Genomic DNA, 24,095 nt, shown 5'->3' with positions numbered 1-24,095 from the left:
ATAGTTTTACGAAAACTACCGACAAATACAGATAAACTAATAATATAAGGTTAAAAGTATGTCAACTGTTCATGAGCCAGGAAAGATAACACTTGGACTTGTTTCTTGATTTTTTCTATTACCTTAACTACCTCTTTCTTAATTTCGAAAGCAACTATGACGAAGTTACATACCTTATATGTACAGAATGAGTACATTAGTGTATATTTTATGGAATTGGCATGCAATCTATTACACAGCTACATAAATTTTGTGCTTGTCTTGTAAAGAGACGGTAACATATTAAGATAACTAAATAAGCAGAAAACAATGTATTATATGACTGGAAACTAATGACCAGAAATTTCGCATGCTACCACAAAGAGATGAAAATTTGAGATATTCAAAGAAGAAGAGAACAGATTCTAATTTATGATATTTTGGGCATATTTCATTAAGAGTTTTAATAATTTTCTCATATATCTCTTTATTGAAATAAAATAAGCCGTAACAGTTTTAATAACTAAACGTTGTCTTCGTCAGACGATACTTGCGAAACATATCTTCATAACATTATATGAACATAATGAACTTCTGACGAAGATAACCTTAAGTTATTGAAACTGTCAGGCTTTTATTTTTATGTTAATAAATAAGTATATACTTTGGTTAGAAAAGTATTCATTGTTTGTATAGTAATTCCAGAGTCGAGATGCATGGAATAAAGATTTTCAGTGCTTAAAACATTCAGATAAAAGTATTCTAAATAATTCTCAAAACGTAAAAAACGGAATTAACCTTTCCATTTATTAAGGAATTCATTTTCACAATTTTAGTAATTGGATCATTTAGTAATTTATCCCATTCTCTAAAATACTCATTTGCAAAAATTTGTTAATATCATACAAAGTTCCCACTTCGCGGGAAACTTTATGCTTCAACTATAAGTATATCTTTTATTTGCGAAACTAACGATAGTTTTGTAAAAGTAACGTAAACTAACGATAAACTTATTGTAGGGGTAAGAACGTTGAAATTCATTTATGGGTGGAAGCCGTGAAGTTGACCTGATCATTTATTGTATTTTGAGAAATTAATCATAATTTAGACAATAATAATGTAAACTAACGATACGAAATTAGTCGAGTCAAAATACGGTTTGACCTGGGCAAAATTGCAACCTTTAGTTTTATACCTGTATATTGTTTAGGTACCCCACCTGATGAAAATATCCAAAATCCGACAAAATCGGACCACGGGAACACCTCCAAAAACGGGTTTCAAAATGGCGGACCATGGTTTTTCGAAAAAATCGTAGACCTTTACGTTGGCGGCTCTAGTAGTCCTCTTAATTGACACAGAGACATGAATGATACCTCGTTGAAACACTCATAGACAACAAATTCCAACGAAGTGACTTTTGTACCCATCATGTCTAACCCCTAGAAAAAGAAGAAGAAGAAAGTTGATTTTTTTGCTTTTTCTCTTCCAAATTGATATTTCTTGGACCCTTGAAACACTGTACGTCCTCATACGCCTTCAGAAAAATTCCCACGCGTAGACCAGATATTGGTAACAATAACATTAAAAAATGAAGGACGTAGGTTTAACAGTAAGGGAGATAAAAATTTGGAACCACGGACCAAGGAGGGTCACTCTGTATATTTTTTACAGTGGTCTAACTTATGTTTCTTAGATCTAGCATCCTCCCTAATTGTCACAGACATGGAGCATACCGCATTGGAAAGCTTATGGAACCCCCTTGCCAACGACGTATCGTTTGTGCCCCCTGTGCCCAACCTGTAGAAAAAGAAGAAGAAGAAACCTTGAAAAAATTGGGAAAATCTACACTTTTACCTTTCTTAGGCTCTGGCAACCCTGATAATCGTTGTACGCTTGAAAAAATCTTGTTTCTTTCTTTAAATCAAAGGTCGCTTTAATATAAGTACTATACATAAAACAAAAATATTCTTAAGCAAAAGAATGGGAATAACGAAAGACTTTGGGAGGAAAATTACACATCTACATCGTCATTGCCTAAGCTAACACTGTCCTCACCATATTCATTTAAACAGTTAAAACATTCAGTTTCTTGGCACACACCACAAGAAATAGCAAATAGAAGGTCATACCATAATACAGTGTACAAGACAATTCGTTTTATAGAAACATAACACCTATATATAAAGCAAAAAGATTCGAAAGCAAAAGAATGGGAAGACGAAAGACTTTTGGAGGCTAATTACACATCTATATCGTCATCGCCTACGCTAGCACTGTCCTCACTGTATTCATTTAAACAGTTAAAACATTCAGTTTCTTGGCAGACACCACAAGCAATAGCACATGGAAGGCCATGCTTTCTGCAAGTACAATGCGTTGTTGCACACCCGGTAACACAGTTGCAATGAACAATGGTGAGCAAATTCGCTGGAGCTGGTGGTAGATCACATAAGATTGGGTGGAGCTCACCATTCCTTTCTTGCCAGCCCAATTCTGTAGCGTTTGCAGGTTTCGACTTCCACACCTGGACCTGGTGGTAGGTGCGAAGAGAGTGGAATTTGGTGGAAGACGCAGTTGGTGGCAGTCTTTCTGGAGCTACGAAACATTTGGCTGTTGTGACTTTTGCACTGAACATGCGATGTCTAAGACGAGTGAGGTCAATGTGATCATCACTCCCAAACAATAGAACCATTCCTTTATGCCCGGCTTCGATTATTGCGCTTGCTGGCTGGCCAGGAAAACAAAATACAGAAGCTATTTCTCGAATTCTAGAGTCTTTCTGCATTTTTATAAATGCCTTCTGCTTTCCAAGCTCATACACTCGTGATGTGCTGTCGCAACCAGTAAAGGCATGCAAAAAGAGGAGATGTTCACACAAGCTGGGACTGAGACTTTCACAAATTAGGTGTATGTCATAATCGGGCTTAACGTTTTTTCTTGTATTTATGTCACTGCGGTAGACGAGGCGGAATGGAGTCGGTTGTGAGTAATATAGGAGTAAAAGTAGAACGTCTGTGTCTTCTCCAATCACAAAAGTGTGATAGGTTTTGGAAGCTGTGGCTGCTATCAGAACATCAGCATCTCCGTCAACGTGAAGCACTGTGCAACCTACTTTCTCTAGGTGGACTGTTATGAGGTCGATCATTTGTTCCTTATTACTTTTGTTGGACAAGAAGCTGTCCTTTTTGCCCACGAATTCCATCGATGGCATAAAATGCACTGTTGGACCAGCACAGGATCCAGCTCGACGGCGGTGTGTGACATCTTTCGTTGATGGTGATCCATACCCATCAAACACGATAGTTGATGTGCCATATTTACGAACTATATACTCAGCAAATGATGCAGCGATATTGTCGTACGAACTGCCTTTACACCATTTTAGTCTATGTAACAAAGATCCTCCGTCTAAGACATATAGAATATTGTCTGGCTCCGTTTCCTCAAACTGTGCGGTCTGCTGCTTGCTGAACTCTAGTATCACATGGGCCAGTGGGGCTTTGTCTGCCTTACGCATCATGCTGGGTGACTCAAATAAAGCTGGTGGGTAGGCACATAATTCATGAGCTAAGGTCTCCTCTAAAGATGTGCTGCCTGCATTAGCGATAACTAACAGTCTTTGAAACAAAAGATTCGAATCGAAGGAGATATCGTTGCTGATTTTAACACTACTCGGGGATGCTAGAGTTTTGACTTTATCAGCACGCTTCCACTTCACAGTGAACAGGTCTTTGCCAGATAGTTTCTTCGCAAGCTCTTCCCCAACTGAAAATAAATTATGGACGTTGACCGAGGAATTCGCTATGACGCCAGTGACAATGTTTCTCAATGATTTGTCTGCGTCAAATGGTAAGATGGGCTGCAGTCGTGCAAGAATGCGACGTGTGTCACTGATATCACGTGACATTCTTGACGTTTCGGCTTCTTTATGTTGTTCGCTAGTGACATATGCTGTGTGAGTAAGAGTTTGCATCGCCAGATTATACTCGGAGCATGCTGGCATTGAGAGTACCCACAAAGATCGTTGCATCTCCGACATTCCACTCCCATGGGTTAGACCCCCAGTGGATTTTAGCGATATCATCAGAACCTGCTCTATGACTAGATCAGAAGACAACCCAGCCCAATAACGGTTGCTTCTTCTAATAACTCCGAACCCATTTTGAAAGCTTTCGTGAACTGTTGGATTAACCGATGGCAGCGTTAACATTGTTTGCAGGTACAAGCATGTCGACTTCAAATAATTGAAGTGTCCTGCTGCAGCGAATATGGGAATGCACTCTGCTATAGCTTCAAGGTGATCCTCCCAGCTTCCTGTTCGGTCTGCTGCCACAAGTTTCCTTGCTGTAGTCAACATGCGCTGGTATGCAAGCCACAACTGACTTGTTTTTGATGTGTTAATAAGTTCTGACTTTCGTTCTTCTATTTTTTTCTGGGCTTCTTGAAGAAGAGGTAAAGAACTAGCTCCAGTTACATTAATCTCACCCGACATCAGACTCTGGTAGAGAGAGTAAGCATCGTTGATAGTTCTGTGTATTCTGTTATTGGTCTCCAGAAAAACATTCTCCACAAGCAATGCACTTAATGCGAGGTCAACCATCATGTGCGCACGGAAGACTCTTGCTACGGACTTGCCACTTAACATATGTACAACCGAATTTTCTCCATAAACCTCATGCAAGATTTCACGTAAGCCTGAACCATCCATCAGGGAACCAATTGCTCCTAGAAGGTTCATCAGAGTATAAAATGAGCCCAACAGGAGAACCGTGTCCTTAATACTGGTGTTATGTGCTCTGTCATGCAGGATACGTGAAGCTTTCCAAAACAGTGGTTGGTCTAAGGTGATGATTGGTGTGACTTTATATTTTCTCGCAAGATTATTCAGGTACACTAAAGTGGAATAGATGCATGACATATCAGATGGAGGGAGGTCAATAATCGGTAAGCAGAGAACAGTGGATTTCCCTGGATGATGAAGAGATGGATCTGCGTGAATGGCCTGCATCATTCCTGACCAGTTTGGAGTGCGTGACGGAAAGTGCCAGGAAAGTTTCCACAAAATGTCCAGGGAGCTTTCTTTCGGTGATGGTGCTGTTACCAGTTCACAGTTGACCTTTTCAAGAATAGCCCTGGCTTCAGTGTATGCATGAATGGGAACACTGGCAAGGGACTTCACATCAGCATCAGAGACAGGCTTCCGAAGAATGGTTAGACTGGTAGTAGTGGATGGAGTAATGGCCGCCAACATTCCCATACTATGGAATGTGCCTAAACCACTCAGTGTTTGGAGATTATGGTCTACATTATCCGCTGCAAAGAGGAGGGTCTGGTCTGCTGACATTTCGGTCACACGATTACCAAATGTACTTGCAGCACAGCGTTCAAACCGCTGCACTTCCGCGTATGAAGAGCAAAATCCCAGGTGATGTAGCGTGTCAATCAGGTGTTTCGATCGATAGTGGTGGTGCAGCTGCACAGCAACACCTAACTGCAGAGGAGCTAATATAGCTCTTGGTCTGGCTGCTTGCATCAAACACTGGCCAATCGATGCTATTTTGGTTTCATTGTCCTTTCCGGCAAAAAGTGTGGCACAGAATAGTTGAAGGCTAGGTGGAATGTACTGAAGGGATTCCTGAATGGTCAATTCGCTGGGTGAAGGATATGTATCACTTCCAGATTGTAGTTTGGATTTTATGTCGCTTTTGATCAGTCGAGCTGCGGTTTCTATGATTCTATCTTTTCCTTTTCTTCATCATACTTTCGTGGCAAATCACGATATGCCCATAGAATGTGATTGGCAGTTTCTCGAAGTGTAATGAAGTCGTTTTTTCCACTGTCACTAGAAATTATAATTTTGTCACCGAAGTACTCCATTAGTTGACGCTTCATGTGCCGTCTGTCATATGCAATGTGATCAGTCCCTTCAAGAAATGTGCCCATATTTGTTACAAGTTCTCCAACAGTTAGTTGCTTATCATCGTGCTCTTCCAAATTACTATAGATGCGCTGAAATGCACGGATTCTCTTATGATTAGTAGGTCGGCCAGCCCGGAACTTTTTTGACGCTGACTGATTATCGGTGCAGTATTGTTGAGGAATTGCTTTACCTGTTCGAAAGTTGATACTACATGATCTGTGATAGACACAATCTGCTGCATGAAGATCAGATGAGAAGTACTCAATTCGACCTCGGACAGTTTGTGACCAGTTATCGTTTCGTTCATTGCAACACTTTTAAATGCTGTGTGGCAATGCTTGTGTTTTCACTCGCACATTTTCTGATTTCAACACGTGACGGTCATCAAATAAGACAGGCGTTCCGCAAAACAGGCAATCACTGTTGCTGTTGAAGGACCCATCCGACGAGCGAGTAACTCGTTTTGAATCGGCGATGACATTTTTCTTTTTAGGGCAATCGCAATATCTTTCTTATCAACGTAACGTTTGCGACAAGACACATGAACCACCATACCTGCAGCGGCGAGAATGTTACTACCGCGAGCCTTACTGGCAATGTTCACTCCTTCAGCTCCCTTTTCTTGAAGTGTGATGAGGTTATCGTCAGGATCTTTTACACAACGATTTTTAAGGTTGCCAGAGCCCAAGAAAGGTAAAAGTGTAGATTTTCCCAATTTTTTCAAGGTTTCTTCTTCTTCTTTTTCTACAGGTTGGGCACAGGGGGCACAAACGATACGTCGTTGGCAAGGAATTCCATAAGCTTTTCAATGCGGTATGCTCCATGTCTGTGACAATTAGGGAGGATGCTAGATCTAAGAAACATAAGTTAGACCACTGTAAAAAATATACAGAGTGACCCTCCTTGGTCCGTGGTTCCGAATTTTTATCTCCCTTACTGTTGAACCTACGTCCTTCATTTTTTAATGTTATTGTTACCAATATCTGGTCTACGCGTGGGAATTTTTCTGAAGGCGTATGAGGACGTACAGTGTTGCAAGGGTCCAAGAAATATCAATTTAAAAGAGAAAAAAACAAAAAATCAACTTTCTTCCTCTTCTTCTTCTTTTAGGGGTTAGACATGATGGGTACAAAAGTCACTTCGTTGGAATTTGTTGTCTATGAGCGTTTCAACGAGGTATCATTCATGTCTCTGTGTCAATTAAGAGGACTACTAGAGCCGCCAACGTAAAGGTCTACGATTTTTTCGAAAAACCATGGTCCGCCATTTTGAAACCCGTTTTTGGAGGTGTTCCCGTGGTCCGATTTTGTCGGATTTTGGATATTTTCATCAGGTGGGGTACCTAAACAAAATACAGGTGTAAAACTAAAGGTTGCAATTTTGCCCAGGTTGAGGGTAAAATTGCTCTAGATTTTCTGGACTAAATGGAAAATCTTATAACTATCTAGGGATAAGCTAACTTTACACTTGGCGGGAAATTTTATTTCTTGAATAAAATGTTACTTTGGCGAAACTAACGGTAGTTTTGGCAAAACTGACGTAACTTAAAGCTAATTTAATGGTAGATGGAATAACGTTAAATTCCGTTTGTGGGTGTGAACCATATATTGGCCTGGCTATTTGTTTTACCAATAACATGTGTAACCAAACCTAACGTAAACTAACTATGCAAGTAGAAGGATGATGAAATTAATTCGTGGTTGGGGGCTCGTGAAGTTGGCCTGCCCATTTATTTTCCAAAAAAGTGTATTTTTGTGAAACTTAGAATAACTTTAGCAAAACTAACGTAAACTTACAATAAACTAACGATATGAATTGGAAAATTATGAAAATTGTTTATAGGTGGTCTAACTTCTCTCTTGTCGGTAAACATTCCTTTATGGCAGACGGACACGAGTCATAACACTTATCCCAAAAAGCACTTGTCGGATTATTGGGGGGACTGTTCCCCAGGTCCAAGATTGGGGGACATGTCCCTCTCATCCTCCCGGGATTGGCGTCAGTGGCCCCACCCCAATATTTTCTTCAAGTCGGCGCCTATGAGTGTTACGTTCCGTTATTTTCATCTTTCTATTAAGTCTTCCGGGGCATGATGTGTGTATGTTTGGTATAAGTTATTATTAATGTCTGTATAACATGAATTATGATATTATTCTTATTAATACTCCTAAAGGCAATATTTAGATGCATGTAGCAAATTCGACATTCCTTAGTGTGTCGAATTTTCAACAGCTTCTCTCTCCCTACTATGTTCTAAAAATATGGATATATTTTATAGGTTTTAAAATATATCACCGATAAAAGCGTCAACCATAATAGCTATAGTGCAAATTCCATTGCAATCAGTTCAATACTTTCCAACTAGCAAAGGTGTATACACAATTTTGAATCAACCTTTTATCTTATCGGTGTCATTATGGAGTTTCACTGTATATTATTATTTTATGTCATTCTTTTTTCACGACGTTGCATTCATATATCACAGAGCTGGAACACTGGGATTATAATTCTGTAGTTGATGAGACCATATAATACATTCGTTTAGTGTATTTTTAACGTCTTTATTACTGATCTCTTGAACAATATAGTACATTTTACTTATTTTTGCATAAAGCGTAATATTTGATTTGGATCTTAGTAGATATAGCAAATATGTTCCTCAGGGATATTGCTATTTCAAGAATTTCAAAGCAAAGTATTCTAAAATCAATACTTTGTATTTTTCTGTAAACATAAAGTATGTAACTGAATTAAGTTATGTACCGCTGTATTTTCTAGGTTTCTTGTATTGCTGATAAAACATTCTAGTCTTGGATTTGTGTGCTGTAATATGCATCTCTATTACAGTACACAAATGGCATGTCTGTTACTGCATAAATATTCATGAGCCAAGTGAGTTTAAATCATAAGTTTTGTAAAAGGAGCTTCAATTCTTCCCAGATTCCGTATGCAATAAATAAACCCTTTCTTGTAATCTTTGGTGACTTTGCCATTGCACCCTCGGTATTCATATCTCCCTCAGGTAAGAAATCCGTCTGGCTATTCGAGGCCGCGGTGGCTCAGTGCTAAAGTGTTCACCTCTGGTATACGGGGTCCCGGGTTCAAACCCTGCTCCCACCAAGTGAACTTTGGTGGACAAACACCGTGTGCGTGGGTTTCCTTGTGAATCTCCCGTTTCCTCCCACTTTCCTCATTCTGGCATTTCATTTATTTCTCATCATCACCCTCTCCTTTAGCCTATCCGAAATAACCTTGGGACGTAAGATTTCATTTCATTTTTCCGGCTGGCAATTGGCCTTCTAATCCCCCTTTTCCTCGCTAATAATACTTCTGTGTAATTGGCAATCGCGGAAAATAAACTTCCACAGATTCCAAACATTTCATCTCAGTCTCTACTGAGAAGGCACGGAAAATTCTGGAGTGCTAGATGTTATTAAAACGACGTCATAATTCAATCTTTTTAATCCATTATTAAATTTGGAAGTGGTATAAACAAAGTAATATGGAAATCAAAGAATAGGAACAAAACACTCCCAAAAGACAGAATCTACTGCCATGATGGCTTGTAGTTAGGGATGGACATGGCGAGTCCGAGAGAGTTTTCTTTCAATTCCACTCGAGAGCTCGGCTTGGAACATTTATCCAACTCGACCCTTTTACTAAAGCTAACACAGTGCTTATTAACCTGCGGATGAACTCGGAAGAATAGTGTGAAAATCTATTACCGTAGAATCCTGATAATCCGCCGCAAGCAGCCCTGACCCGGACATCGACGAACCAAGCGTAGGTATTGGCCCTCATATTCCATGTTTTGACGCATGTGGGGTTTGTCCCCAAAGCTCATCTCGGGGTTAATCCCTCAGACTCCGAAGAAACTTTTTTAACTTCGAGAATTAGAAAACACTACCTTTGTAACAGTTATCACTTAAAATTTTCAAGTTGACCTCAAAAACACTATGACAGGGTTCTTTGGTGCATTTTTACAGAATTGAAACTTTTGAAACTGTTACACTTTATTCTCATATATTACCCTCACATGCATATAGTTATTTTTTAGACTGGCCTTTTGATTCAGGGGTTACTAATACGAGTATCTTGAGAGCACTTTTTATATGCAATTTAAAACTAAGTTTGAAATTATATAAAACTTTTATTTTCATTCATTTTAAACCTAGTAGCACCAATTGAATGCATGCGCACCCCAACTTCAATTGTTTATTTACTGTTCCCGTTTTTTGGTGGAGAAATTTACTTATTCAGAGCATTGTCTTCTGAACGTTACGTTTCTTTAAGAAAATATTCAGATCATTTCAACAAAGTAGACAAGGAATAAGTATTTTTTTCTGTTGCAGTGGAACTGCACCCCTGCTTGCTACTTAACATTCTGCAACGATTCAATTTCTCAGCAATTTCCGACAATGTGTTACAGGCTTTGTGAAAGATTTGTTTTCAATATTATTAAAAACATTTGAAGTATGATTACTTTCATGAACAACAAACGTCCATCTGCACACATTATCCCCGTATATACAGTATATTATATAGGATGTGAGTGTACTGTATAAATAAACGGTGCCCCGTAAGTCTGGTTGCACAGGCCATCTAGATAGCAATTAAAGATATGAAAAAGTGATGAGACATAAGAGCAATGTTACTGGAAAATATAGGCTTTCGGTCTAAAATGTTTCAATATTTCAAATCGGACCAAACATCTGAGCTCTACAGTGGTGTAGCGCTCAATTAATTAAAGAATAATGTAGCGTAACCCTTTTGTAAGTGCGCATTCATGGCATGGCTTTCACATATAAGGGCACGGGTTCAATGACATGACATATATCTTTCATGTTTAAGTTAAACCAAACATACTAGTGCCCCTTCGTTATTTGATATACATTTAGGCTTTATGCCTAACTTACCATCCATCCAACTGGAAGCTTCCAAATATCTTAATTCTTAATTGGGTTGTAGCCAGGGAAGTGTGGGGTAAATGATAAAGTATAAATAAATCATTATGTGTACCTTTAAGAAGCCTGCGGTGATTGGAGCGCGGTGACTAGAAACTGTTTGCCACTAGATGGATTTAAAATACTTATTCCCAAGTTAAATTTTTTCCTTTCCAAAAGCATAAGAGTAGTGAACTTTGAATGCATACTACAGGTATCTCTTTACTGTTTCATAAGTTGAGACTAATCTAATTCGCTTCCGTGTATCCCGACTTTTTTATTTTTTATTTTTATTTTATTTTTTTAGTTCTTGTGAAAGCTGGTAGATCAATTTTCAAGACGTAATATATACACTTTCAATTATTCCCCAAATTTTTGCTGGTCTAGTAATTAGCACGCGTCGTTGGTTCATTAGATCATAAGTTCGATCCGTGATGAAAGAATACCTAAATTTTAAAGTATTATGGTCATTCACATTCCATATTTCACTGTAGATCTACGTCTTATACAGCCTTGGTGCATAAAAGAGATGCTAAACTTGAATAATCATCATAGTCTTTCCCCTACATACTTGTAACCGGTTTGAGTTTTATGAAAGTTGAAACACATTTAGTCTGCAACATCATACTTGAAAAAGGACTTTGACCACATTTCGTGAAAATAGTGGAGCTTCCAAAATGATTTTTTCTACGGAGGCTACTGAATCCTCCCACACTTGATTATAGATGAAACGGGAGAACCCAGAGAAAACCGATGCACACGGTGTTTTTCTATCCCAAATCTGACTTGGCACTAGCTACCATCGAACCATTAAACGCCACCACTAACGGTCTACCACTTTATCAATAAGATATTTATAAACTATACCGAAAAGATGTCCCAAATTGAAAGTGCTACATCAAGCGTTTAATGGTTTACGTTTCTATTTTAATTTTTTTGTGTATTTTCTTTTTATTTATTAAGTATTCCGAATTACTTGCAATTAAGATGTGTTTTGTTTACTTGGAGATGTGTCTGTGAGATCTACTCTTCTACTGGAAATTGAGTATATTATCGTTTTTCAAAGTGACTCAGTGAATGTTTCAAGCGTCCTCTATATATTCGAACAGTCCAGAAAAAATATATAAAAAACAAACGTTATTTCTATATTACTGTTGGATTTCTTGTAACGAAACTTTATAATGTTAGGTTCTTTTCTTACTAAGTTTAGAATTCCACATTTTTACCTGTTATCGCCTCTTTTTCTTCTTCTCTCGCCTGCACTTTCTCTCTTTCTCTCCCTCTGCCTCAGTTCTGAACCTCTGTCTAATAGACATTTATTTTTTTCATTTGTTCATTGTGTGTGTTTCAGTTTCACCCTAAATCAATTTATGAATCTTGTTTTGTTATTTCATTTTATCGATGCTAATACATGTGTAGTTTTAAATTAGAATTGCGTTCACGTTGTTAGCTAATTTTAGTATGGGGCAGAAGAAAGGGGGAGGGGTCTCTTTACCTGTCACGATTATGGAATAAGAAGGTGTATATTGGGTGGCATAGCTGCACGGCGTTAGCTGCCGCATTTTTTATGCGGAGTGTACCAATTTATGTTTTGTGTGGAAATATTCTGTATATCGTATGTTGTGAAGGGAGATTGGTTGCGGCCGTGTATCATCTACAGAAGATCTGAAATGCAGACTGATATAGAGGTGCTGCAGTAATAGTATATGCATGTACACTCATTTGCTCACTCTCCATTCATATTCAACACTCTCATTCAAATTCATATTCATACACTCATTCCAAAATTATTTCGCATTTCTATAAATATGTTGTTGTACGAATATAATTTGATAACGAATTCCCCCGGTATTTCTTACAATGTTAGTATCTGTATAATCCGCAAAAACATGTATGTGGCAAATTTCATGTCAAAAGAGCAATAAATAAGAACAATCAAACGAAAATAAAACTTTCTTGTCTATTTAGCAACATTTTGTTTTACAGATTCCAATTTTGGTTTTATAATTCTTTTCCTATGAAATTTACCACAAATATACAATTTCCAATTATACACTTAGTATCAGTATTAAAAGTACTCTGCAAAATCATTATCAAACTATATTCTTACAAGAACACAGTTATAGATATGCGACAATCATTTTGGGCATGAGTGTACAAGGAAAAATGGAATAACACCACAGTGCATCATCGAATTGGGATCCTTACTGACGAATGGTATCATATAGGAATGTAGAAAGGGTATATTCATCTTCAACGTCGTGGGTCTAGATTTGTTTGCATTTATGACGACGAGAACCAATCATGATACAGAACCATTAGAAAGTGAGGACATTAAGCATAATGATTCGGCCACATATTCCCGAGAGCCTGTTCTTATCGAACCTTCCCGAGATATACGCGTCAGGAAAGTTGCATAAAGCAATTTAAGACTCCGCAACCAACTACTAACTAACTAACTAACTCTATGGCCTATGGAACCCGGAGGTTCAATGCCGCGCTCACAAAAGCTCTCCAATGACTTCTATCCTTAGCTATTTGCATCCAGTTTCTACTTTGTATTCCAATCTCTGCGAGATCCATCTTAATATTGTCCTCCCATCTGCGCCTAGGTCTTCCTAATGGTCGTTTTCCGATTGGTCTTCCAGTCAAGACTTTGAAAGCGTTTCTACTTTCTTCCATTCTAGCTACATGACCCGCCCACCTAAGCCTCCTAGACTTGACGACCCTAACAATGTTGGGTAAACCATTTAAATTTTGTAGTTCCTCGTTATGAAGTTTCCGCCATTCCCCATTCCCGTTCCTCTTAGGTCCGAATATTCGTCTCAGGACCTTGTTCTCAAATACTTTCAGTCTCTGTTCTTCCCTCAGAGTGAGTGACCATGTTTCGCAACCATACAGAGCAACAGGCATGATCATCGTTTTGTATATTTTAAGCTTCAAATTCCTCGACAGAATTCACGACAACAAGAGATTTTGAAACGAATAGTAACACGAATTCCCTGCTTTTAGTCTACATTTAGTTTCTCCGTGAATATGATTTTCCTCTGTTAATATTGATCCTAGATATTTGAAACTATCTACTTTATCAAAACTATTATTAAATATTTTATCGCATCCATAATTTGCTGTATTTCGGTCCCGACGCACTTCCACGTATTTAGTTTTCTTTGCATTTACTTCTAAACCCATGTCCCTGCAAGCGTTTAATAAGATCTCTGCATTTCTTTCTATCGTTCTCCTATCATCCCCTCTTAAATTTCCATCATCAGCATATGGCATAACCTGGTGAATACCGTCCAACTGTAGGTCCTGGTTGTTATCTTTGATTTTCCTTATAGCGTGTTCCAGAACGAAGTTAAGTAATAATGCCGACAACGCATCTCCTTGTTTCAGACCATTTTCGACGTGAAAGCTCGTGGATGAAAATTTTCCTAACCGGAGTTTACTTTGGGATTAATTTAAGCATATCTTAATTAATTTAATTAGGTTTCTCGGTATTCCAAGTTCTGTAAGAACGTTGTATAATGTTCCTTTCCTAACCGTGTCGTATACGCCTTTCTGAAATCAATAAATAGTTGATGTTCCGGGGTATTGTATTAATACTTTTTTTCGAGTATTTGGCGAATGGTAAATATTTGGTCGATAGTTGATGGATTTCTTCTAAATCCTCACTCATAATCTCCAATAATTTCATCTGAGTATGGGGTCAGTCTTGCTAATAGAATATTTTAAAGGATTTTATAGGATGTTGAATGAAGAGAAATGCCTCGATAACTATTGCAGTCAGTTCTGTCGCCTTTCTTGTGAATTGGAACAATGATTGATTCCTTCCACTCTTGTGGCAATTCTTCGTTGTTCCAGATAAGTAGAATGAGTTTGTGTATCTTGTTTCACAATTTTTCGCCTCCAGCTAAAATTAACTCAGCCTGAATTTCACCCACACCGAGAGATTTGTGTTTCTACTTCTATTCGGTTGGGTTCTGGAATATACGGTTCTCGGTGAGTATCTCCTTTTCTCCACGCACACTACTTTTTGGTTTCGTCTTAAGCAAATCGTCAAAGAAATCTTTCCATCTATTTAAGATGCTATCCGTTTCAGTGAGAACTGTACCGTCAGATTTCTTTAATATATAAGCACGAGGTTGATAGCCTTTCTTAAATTCGTTGATTCCCTTACACATATCCTGCATGTTTTTATTTTTACTATTATCTTCAAGTTCCTTGATTTTAGCTTTCAGAAAATTAATTTTTTGTAGTCATTTCATTCGGATTTTGTAGCCAGCGTAATTTTGCTTGTTTTCTCTTCTGTGCTAGTTTTATGCATTCCTGGTCGAACCATGGTTTGCTCCTACGTATTTCCGCGTGTCCCATTTTTTTCTCCGTAACGAACAGGCTTTCGAAACACTCTTTAGTAAAGAATGGGTCAAATTACTCCTGTCTTGTTAACACCGCATTCCAAACAGATGTGAAGGACACTGTGGTCTCCGAAGTGACCATATACCTCACTCATATGATCTGAGTTCACAAAGCTTATGGTAATTTATTTACTTTCTGAATATTGATTTCCTAATTTTTTGTGGCCTACCACGTCCTGTTTGTTTGCATTCCTTAGAATTCAAACCAACATTAGACAACGAATGTTAACTAATGTGTTTACCTGTATATTTTAACATGACGAAAATGGATGAAATTTTCGATAATTGTAAGTCAATATGTGTATGTTTCTCCTTAGGAATTGTCAAGTAATGTAATTTTTTTACTCTTGCAATTTCAATTTCTGCAAATAAAGTGTGTATATATTTGTACTAACGAATAACTGCTCCCGGTTTAAAAATAAAATTGCTACCTATTCTAGGAGTACGCACTCACACTCTTTAGAAGCCGTTCTGTTATATATATAATGGAGGATGAGACATTGTTCACTCATGCTCATTTACCCCTCATTTTTCCATCATTTCATGCACACTGATATTCTCATACTAACTTGGGTTCATCATGTCTTTCATTATAGCCTAGAGTAACCTTAGGCAAGAAGATAACTGCATTCGTCCGCTAACATTTTTTCTATTTGTTGTCCTGTGATTGCACCTCATCTCATACTTCATCCTCATCAATTACATAACTATAATACTATATTATTATCACTTATCTGCTATTCTCCTGATCATGTTTATTGTATATTGCTTAGTGTTTCTCATTTAATATTTTGTAGATCATTGTTCACCTACTTTCATAACAGCTATATATGTACGTTTTATGTTGAATATATGTATTTATGTTTATCTCTCCACCTAATGTTAACGAACGAAAAGTTCCTTATGACCATTACTGCTATGAAATAAATAAATAAAGCACTTAGACCAACCACCGACTTAAAAACCCTCCATCCTTTCAAATCACTTCCCTAAAAGAGGGCGTATTCCTCTCAGAGGTAGGTAGCCTTAGCTAGCATATAAAGTAAAGAAACATTGTTCAATGCGTATTTAGTATAAGGATTTCTTCTGAAACTCTTCCTCTTTACTTACAGTTATATTTGCTTTAAAGTTAATGTTTCACAGGGGTTGGAAATAGTGTATATTAATTCAATTTTTGGAAATTAAATAAAAAATTAATTAAGACTGCATGAGTCTTATAAGATTCTGCTTTCTCTCTCTCTGTACACCATAGTTTTGATAAAGAGAATTAATTAAACTATTAGATCGTCAGGATTCATCCAACTTTTGTAGCGTACGAGCAGTCAAATAATAAATGTTACACAAAGCCACACGAAAAGAAGCTTTATATACTAAGGTATAATTACTTAACAACAGTAATACCGTCAAATATGATATGCTTATTTAGGACAAATCTCATTTCTGGATACTTTAATATGTTTCGCAATACTATACTAAATAATATTAAACTATTATTACGATGTTTTTTTTTTGCAGAAAACTACAGAGTAACTGTTGGATATGAAGGCGACATTTCTCCTGCTAGTTTCTGCTGTCATTGCCCTTGTGTCATGCCCCAATGAAGCACATTCTTTGCAAGCACTCTCAAGACCTATTTTTGAACATGAGCTGAGTCAGTGTACTATAAACGTACTGAATACTTACGTGAAGGATACCAGGAACTTGTTGATATTTGTGGAGGAAAATAGACATGTACAAGATGTGGAAGCAGAGGTGACGAAAAATTATATGGGAAACATTATACTGAAATTTGAATATAAGAGAGACCGTGAGCGTTGGAGGAGACTTTTTTATAGAACATGGCTGTTTGATCACCGTAAGATGGCATACATGTTTATCATTCGTTCTGTTCAAACCATTACTAAGATTTACTTTGAGTTGCGGTATTTTCATATGTGGAACTCAAACAGGAAATATATTATTGTATTCGTCAATAACAACTATTCTTTAGAACACATTACACGAATTTTTTATGTCATGTACAAGTTTGACATTTACAACGTTCTGCTCATTTCTCCTGAAAGCGAAAGTTTAATGATTAAACAAAATGCTACTAATACTACTATCATAAATGTATTTACATATTACGCTTTCACGAAGAAAGTTTGCAATTTTGTAAGTAAACCTGTTGTTATTGATCAATGGGTTGAAGGTAAATTTACTCATGAAGTAGATTTATTTCCTAACAAAATGAAAAATCTTAGCGGGTGTACTTTAACATTTAACATTTGTAATCGATTCCCTTCTATATATGTAGAAGGTAAGGGAAATGGTAATTATACTTTGCGCGGCATAACAGGAAATTTAATTAATTTACTCTCAAAGAAATTAAATTTTAAAATTAAAACAAATGCCGAATATAATTTTTCGGGAAAACACTTTAAGCCACAAAGAGGATTTGAACGTTGCACATTCATTCCTTACTTTGAAGGTAGAAAATATGATACTGCCTATATCCAAGCGTTGTACTGTCACTACTTTGATTTCGATTTCTGTGAAGATATATCTAGTTCTGTGATATCAATTCTTTTCGAAACATTATTAACTAAACGATTTTCGTCTGCTTTTTTCGTAGCTAATCGTCCAGGTTTATATCCTATGTGGATGAATCTTTTATTTCCTTTCAAATCGGAGATATGGATGATAATAATACTTAGCTATATGTTGTTTTCATTAGTACTGCATCTGATAAAATCAATGGAAAATAACTTCGTAGATTCTGTTACTCTCAAATCGCCGTTTCTATTTAGTCTTTTGATTCTGTTAGGATCATCAGCTCCAGTAATTCCAAACACTAAGTTAATGAAATATTTATTTCTTGTTTGGGTATTAGCTGCACTCACATTGAATACCGGGTACCAAGCTTCCTTATTTGGTTTCCTTACGTCGCCTGCAAGATATCCTTATATTAATACCTTGGAGGAACTCTTAAATTCTGGAATTCCTTTCGGAGGGACTAACGATATCCGTAGAGTGTACTTTCACCGTACGAAAACTTCAATTAGTCAGAGAATTAATAGAAAATGGATTAATGCTTCAAAGTCAGGAAAAGAAACGTTTTCAGGAGGCAATTTTATCTCATACATTCCACAGAAATATGCAATAGGAAATATAGAGATTGATGGGAATATATTTCAGAGGGACTATAAAAATCTATTCTATGCAATACCCGGTGGCTCAGTGAGATATCCTAGTTCCTATACGTTGAGGCATGACTCACCTTTCACAAACGAGTTCACTCGTGTTATTTCAATTTGTGAAGAATCAGGTTTACGATCGAAATGGGAAAGTGATGCCTGGCATTACAAGAAACTTTCTGAAAGTAATATTACCCAATTACCTCAGAATAATCGTGCTTTTAGTCTAAAAGCACTATTAGGTGCCTACGCAATACTTATCTTGGGGTATTGTGTAAGCATCGCAGCTTTTTTAACAGAGATTCTCACACTAAAGGCGGATTTTCATGCCCGCGTTAGAACGGAAGCATCACATGTAGCGTATTCACCGTAAATTATTTTCGTTTTCATACATCCGTGCGTGTATTGCGCCAAATTACTACTCCCTAGCTAATGCGCATGCGTAAAATAGAAAGTTTGCGACTTCCGCCATGTTAGTCAGTGAATACAATAGTGTACGCGCGCTACTTCCGTCAGAATTGAACAAATTTCTACTCTGACGCGAGTGTAGCGCGCCATCTCCGATGCGTGATTTCATTGGCTGTTTAGCACAATCGCTCGCAACTCACGGAGGTAAAGGACACATGAAAATCCGCCTTAAAGGTTACTAAAAGTATAAAAAGCTCTTCATACATCTTTTACAAAAGGAACAAAAATTAGTTTAAAAATAATTTTATTATATGAGTTGGAAAGGCTCTTTGCCACGAAATCTAAATTTCACCACTGGATAAGTGCGTACAAAGAAAATTCGTTCTTGATTGTCAGTATTCTCTTTCCTAAACTTTTGCTATGAAGTGTCCTTTCATCTTATTTTTGGTCTTTAAACACCTTTTGCGTTTAGATTTTCCGTCTGAAATACTGTGCACCTTTCACATATTATGTTTGAGAGTGATATGTTTTATACGTCGTTTGAATATCTCGACCTCATTACCTATTGTTACCTAACTTGCTGTGAACTATTGTTATTCTAAATTCACTCGTTATTGCTCCTTGGCGCCAATAGTTTTCTTCTATCTTTGTTTCGAAAACTCTTCTGCGAGAGCCTTTACCTTCAGATACTCACAATCTCTCTTGCTTTCTTTTCTCATGGGCGCAGCATTCTGATACATATAATATGGTGGGAAACAATTCGAAATATCTAGTAGCTGGCTAGATATTATGGAAAGGAACAAACACAGCAAAATTGAAATACCGCTAATCTTACAGTTATTATGTGATATCTTCAAATGGATAAAAGATAATCGAAATGTGGACAAGAGCTCCAACGATAATAATATTTTACATGAAATACCGTTATCACGATTCACTTATCTGCTTTAGATTTCCATCCATTTAGAATATCGACATTTATTTTTGCATTTGTAAATGGCTGCAAACGGAAAGCTACTAGGTTACTTGCCATAACGGTACTTCATACAATATAATATTGTCTACGGCGCTCTTGTTCCACATTTCGATTATCTTAGATTATATTTTATCTATTAGAAGATATCAGATAATTATTGTAAAATTAGCAGTATTTTAATTCGCAGTGACTAGGCCTTTTAAAAGATTTTGTAGAGAGTAAAAACAAGAGTTTCCTACCATTAGTCTGCTTTTGTCTTTCTTGATCCTGTAAGTTCTATTATATTTTTTCTAGAACTAAATATTTTAATCTTTATGTTTTTCTAGATTACACTGTTTCCATGAATATAATTTCAGTTTCTATTCAGTTGAAGTTTGATTTCTTTTCACACAGGAAGAAAGATACTGACGTTCTATTCCAATAATTGTGTCGTCTGTTACCAAATCTACCATGTCCCCATGTAGTGAAAACTTTTACTATTGAGTACAATTTGTACAATTTGTGAACTTAAACATTATTGTGATTAATGGATATCTAACATCATAATATTAATGAGTACGATTTGCAAGCAACAAGAAAACATAATGAACTTTTGTCAGATTGTTTCGTAACATAGCCGGAATCAATTGGCTGTGAATTTAGGGAGAAGGTGGGAATTCGACTTTATTAAGTCACGTAACTGTAATACATAACTGTGATGCATGTAAAGTAGATTATATAGAAACATCTCTACAATGTTTGATTACAGTGAACTGAAATATTTGAATGCTTCTAAAGGATTTGATTGTTATGTATATATGTAATGAAACAAAGGTCCTAAGCACGGTTTTCCAGTTGTATATTAAGCTTGTGTGTTCTTATTTTTGGGTGTTGTAACAAGATTATAATTACTAGTTACAAACTTGTACAGGTGAGTGGAAAATGTCATTTTAACCAGCAGTACTTCTGATATTGAAAAAAGTCAGTTACTGATGTTCAAATTCTTCGTTAAAAAAATTAACTATTAAAACCAAGTTTGTATGTTTAGTTACTACCTGAATCATTTTAGTGGAAACTTATATTGTAGCTAGGATTCAGAAAACATTTTATCATTTGGAAGGTAAATAAAAGAGTTTATTCATGTGATGCAATGTGATCTGTAACTTGTCAGTAGCTTAATATTGACTTAAATTTTTTATTCGTGTTCTGCTTGTACTAAATTGTGTTTCGTAAATTAGGTTGGCGTTCTTACAAATATTGAAGTCAATTGCAGTGATAGCTATAATCGCCTTGAGTTGAGTTGATTAGAGTTTAACGTCCCTTTTAACAGCGAGGCTATATGAGACGTGGACCAACTGATTAACGTGGAATCCGAAGCACATGAGCTCCCGCCGGGAACCGAACCCTGGTCTCCCACGCCAAAGACGCGTACGCTAACCGCTTAGCCACGTATAATCGCCTTACAACGTGGAATAACAAAAGCACAAGTTCATACAACACTTAAGTAAAGATAAAGTTGTTGTTGTGATTTTGTTGATGTGTATTTAGTTAAGGAAGTTAACAAATTCTTAAACTTGATTATTCTCGATTTTAAGTTTAAAATTGATTATGGGTGAAGTGCAGAAGAAGGCTTGACCCTTACGAAGTAGCTAAAAAGATGTTTATTTAATCTGTATCTAAGCTTAAATAAATGTAAATTTCCGTATTAATTAATGTTTGCAGTAAAATTTGATTCTGTATATACACAACACTGCTGTTCGTTATTCATGTATATTTGTGTGATTCGGATGAGTCCGAGGGAATTTATTACAAACTAGCTGTACTATGTATATTACACGTAGTGAGACACAATGTACTTGATGTGATGTAAAATTGATATAAGAGTGAAAATCTGAATTGGAGACAATTTGCAAATACTTAATGGCAAAAAGTCTTAAGTTAATTGAAAGTGACAGAAACAGATTTATCAAGTATTCCTAATGTAATTTTGTATCTCTAATGTTGATTTTTAGCTTTGTCCTTACAAGACAGTCATGTTAAACTTCTACGCACTATAAACGAAACATTCCATCACAGTGATCTTTCTTTTAAAGAAAATAACCTTATTTACTCACTGCATTCATTAACAGTGGTTTCATTAGAAAAATAAATATTCGGACACATTTTCAGGAATAAAATGGAAAGAATTGAATTTCAAATTAACTTGGAATTCAGAAAATCAGGTCATGAAATTCAAGATACTAAACTTCATACGTAATTTTATTGTATACACTTTTTCCAGACTCCTATTTACTTGTTTTTTCTAAGAATTTTTGCTGTCGAATCCTGTACAGTTCAACGATAACGTTTAAGTCTATTTAGTTATAGGGCAACAGGACAATAGTCTGGTACCTTATAATAAGAAATCGTGTAATCAGACTTGTTTAAACTTGTTTTATTTAAGCTATTAAAGATATATTAATAAGTGAGGGAGCCATAACTGATTGAAGTGTAGTTTTAATTTATGTGAGATGAATGGTAAATGTTAAGGAAACAAAATTAAATGTTTAGAAAATTTTAATTTATGAAACGGTGGCTTTTGGTGATTATTAAAGTAATTTCAATCAAACTAGGGACATTTATTTATACAGAGTTTTTGAAAACAACTCCGACAATGTTTGGGAGATGATTCCTGACATTAAGATAAGACAAAAAGTATAGGCCAAATGTGTGCACAAATGCTTATTGTCGGAGTTAAAGGCTGCCAAAACATAAAGAAATGAACTTTAATGGTCCATAGCTACAAAACTATTGGACCTACCATAGTCAGGTCAAGACTTCACTTACGAACTAGTATGTACCCTATCCAAATATCTAAGTTTCAGAATCCGGCGGTACTTCCGCAACACGTTTTATAGAGGTAGTTGGTGAGTATTTCAAATTATATGCCCGTGTCCAAACTCCCTCTATAAAAATTGATGTGTAAGTACCTTAGGATTCTGAAACACGTGTTTTTCGATAGCGCACATGTTATTTCCTAAGTGAAGTCTTGGCCCGACTACGGTAGGTCTTACACTATTGGAGCTATGTATCTTTAAAGTCCATTTTTTCATGTTTTCAGCAACCTGTAACTCCGAAAGAAAGCATTTTTGCATCCAGTTTGGTCGATACGTTTTGTATTATCTTGGTGTTATGAATCACCTCGGAAACGTTGTCGATGTTGTTTTGAAACACCCTGTATATGCGTGTGTTGCAACAGGTAACAAATTATACTAGTCAAAGATAATTTGCAAGAAACTCGATAGAATAGAGCAATGGAAAGTACTATTATTAAAATCTACAGGCGTTACCTGAGGAGACCATCGTTATGCTGAACCATAACATACGCAATTTATATAAGAATATGTAGAAGGTTATTTGAAGATTTGATGAAGAAGTAATTGAAATGTATTTTTCAAGTATATACATGTATTTCCCCATATATTAAAGTATCCTTATTCCATTTTAAGTGTTTAAATTTATTCAAACATACTAATATTACAGAGGCTTGTTGCTCATCTTTTGATTTTTTCTAATAGAATATCAATTAAATTATTAGGAAGCTCCTCACTAAATGCTAGTGGGACATTCCATGTGAAATCAACCAATGAAATGACAAAAGCTGACCTGACGATCTCAGATTTTTGCAAAAATTGGTGCACAGCTTTATTACAGTGGGAGATGAAAAATCCCAAATATTACCCCTCTCCACCTGAAAGTGTCCCCATACAGGGTGTTCAAAAATTTAAAAAAATGTTTTTTTTTAATAAAAGCGATTATTAAAAATTGTCATAAATTGGTTAATATGTGCACTAGAAACATAGAACAAACACTATTGAAAAGCTTAAAGAGTGCTCTATAAGTTGTATTATATTGTAAAAACCTGTACGATAAAAAATAACATTTCAAAAATACAAATTAAAATTTGAATTTTGAATTTCGTACAGAAATTTCCGTCTAAATGTGGTCAAAATTGGCCAAATTGTAGTCTAAAATGTGTACTAAAACACCACAAAGTTGCATTTTGGACACTCAATGGGATCCGATTCAAAATTTAACATAAACCAAACATTGCAGGATATTGACCATGTGAATATCTGGGTTCAGATCGATAACCATTTGCCTGAAGCTATTTACCTGCAGCATCAAAGGAATTTATATTCAACTTCAATTGTTTCTTGTTTTATTCATTTGAATTTACACAATTATCCACCTTTGGAGTTATTTAGAAAGGTATTACGTTTCCGAACATTACTCAGTAGAGGTCATTATTCT

Source organism: Thermobia domestica, chromosome 8, assembly GCF_964235325.1.
Source record: "Thermobia domestica chromosome 8, izTheDome1.hap1.1, whole genome shotgun sequence".
NCBI classification, from domain to species: Eukaryota; Metazoa; Arthropoda; class Insecta; order Zygentoma; family Lepismatidae; genus Thermobia; species Thermobia domestica.
The sequence above is the reverse complement of the archived record's forward strand: the minus strand, read 5'-3'. Positions refer to the sequence as shown.